Source organism: Otolemur garnettii, unplaced genomic scaffold, assembly GCF_000181295.1.
Source record: "Otolemur garnettii isolate 467f Iridium unplaced genomic scaffold, OtoGar3 scaffold00124, whole genome shotgun sequence".
Lineage (NCBI taxonomy): Eukaryota > Metazoa > Chordata > Mammalia > Primates > Galagidae > Otolemur > Otolemur garnettii.
The window spans coordinates 1,882,907-1,885,440 of NW_003852519.1; positions in this window are offsets into that span (position 1 = coordinate 1,882,907).

Here is a 2,534-nt window from a genome sequence, read left to right on the forward strand (position 1 = left end):
TGCCAAGCCTTCTGTGTTCTGGGCCCTTTGTGTCCCCCTCTGAGGAGCTGTAGGGGGGACGCATTCTCTCAGCTTCCCGGTCTCCCCAGCCCATCTCCAAGCCGACCTCACCATGGGTGTCGATAGATGCTGCTGCCTCCGCAGGTGCGGGGAGGGCTGGATCGCCAGCAGAAGACGTCTGCGTGTAAATTCTCAGGCCAGGCTCACGCTCCATCTCCCAGATCACTGCTAATCTCTGGGAGCCTACAGCGTGAGTCCCAATCCAGGAATGACTGGGGCTCTCATTTACACGTGGCAAATGAGAGACTTTATTACGGTAAGCAATAAACTGAAGAAGGGGGCAGTGAGGAAGACAAGACTATGGCGTCCTTCCCAATGTGGGAATGTGTTGGTTCCAAGAGGTATTTTCCTGAATTGGTAACTCATGCTCTGAGTTCCAAACAGGAACTCAGGGAAAATACAGAACCGTTTTACTCAGGATATGGGCTAAAAAGACTTTTGTAATCCAACTTGCAATTGTAATAATCTTTAAATTTATTGTCAGTGGAACATGAGTTAGTTTAAATTCTAGAACCTGGGACTGATACCGGAATTTCTTCTTCAGTAATTGGTCTCAGGGACTGGAAGAATGAACCCACGGGCGACAGATCAGTGGTAAGATAGGATTTTATTAGAAAGGAATACAGAAGGCGTAAAAAGGGAAAGACCCAAGTTGGAGATCTCTCACATGGGCCCTTTGTCCCCTTTGTCTAGGGGTATATAGTGTCTGGAGAATTACATTTTGGCTAGGATTTGGTAGGTGGCAATATATCCTTTCAAAGTTGAAAGCAATCCCTCCCCTGGGGCAAGGTTATTAGGTCTTTGCAGTTTTTTGTCTCAGGGAAGGGATTTGGATGTGTGCTCTCTATACCAGGTGGAACCACCCTCAAAAGTCGCAGGCTGCTTTGTTCCTAATCTTGTTACAGCCCAGACAGTGTGGCTTGGAAATGGGCGTCTGATATCTGAGCTCACCTGGGCTTCGAGAATTGGGGAATCTCTGTCCAGCCCTGAGTGGTGCAATCTTGTATCAAGACCTTCCGCTGCTCCTTGGAACCCTTCATGGAAACAACAGTGTATCTGATGGGGCTGGGATGGAGAGTGAATGTGGGCCCCTATTCAGAAGATGTGGTGGCATCAGGGCAAAGGAATGGCTGTTCCCTGGCCTTGTTCTGTATTTGCCATTGAATGTGGGAGACTATGGTATTGACCATGATTCTGTCTGGATATACATACGCATATATGTATATGCGTATGTATATATATATGTACATATGTGTATATATATGTGTGTGTGTATACATATATATATATATATATGAGAGAGAGAGATAGCACTTTGTATATAGCTTTGTAAGTTGGGCGTTCTTAAATTGAGACTGTTCATGTCCTTAATCTTATAGTCCCAAATTAATCTTAATTCTCCCACTTGTATTAGCATATCTATGGGATAAGTTCAGTTTACCTAGGAACTTTTCAAATAATTCCAACTACTTAGAAAAGTAAGTCACAGGCTTTTGGGCATTATGAAATCCTACTATTTTTTTTTTTTTTTAGAGACAGAGTCTCACTTTGTCGCCCTCACACCTCACAGCTCACAGCAACCTCCAGCTCTTGGGCTCAGGCGATTCTCTTGCCTCAGCCTCCTGAGTAGTTGGGACTACAGGCGCCCGCCACAACGCCTGGCTATTTTTTGTTGCAGTTTGGCCGGGGCTCTGTTCGAACCTGCCAACCTCAGTATATTGGGCTGGCGCCCTACTCACTGAGCCACAGGCGCTGCCCTCAAATCTTACTATTTTTAATTTGACTTCACCACTTCTTGTCTGTCTTATAAAATGCCAACATAGACCACAAACATAGTTACGACTTTTAAGGTGACTCAAAATTAAACCTGTTTTGCGTATTTGGGCCCAATTTTGCAATAGCTTTTGAGGTAACTAGGCATTGCAAAATCGAGCGTGAGAACTATCATACTAGATTTACAAGTGAAATGAATTACACCAGTTAATCTGATATTTCATCACCTTGTTTTAAAAAAAAGCCAAGGCGATATTCTGGCAGTAATATATAATATTTAAGTCGAGATTTCTTTCCGCACACCGAGTGATAAAATTCACTTCAACATGGCATGCTGGAACAGACTACTAATTTCTCTCCGCAGATAATTTAAATTCCTTACTTCTCATTGTATTTAATACTTGTCAGAGCCCCTGGAAGGATAGATAAAAGATAAGCGCAGACAATTATTAATTGTTCTATTTCAGTTCATTTCAGCCGCTCATTCGCTCTCTGGGCCTTTCTGGGCCTCCAGGGACCTCCCCGACTCAGGAGAGTGCGCCCTCTCCTTCTCTGTGGCCGCACCCACTGCCACCGTTGTTTGAATTCCACGCTCTTCTAGAGCCTCAGGGGCGCTCCAGGGATTTCTCTTTCTCCTTCATCTCCAGCCTCTCTCTCTACTGGACATTTTCCTGCGTGGATAAAATATGCTTATGTTTATT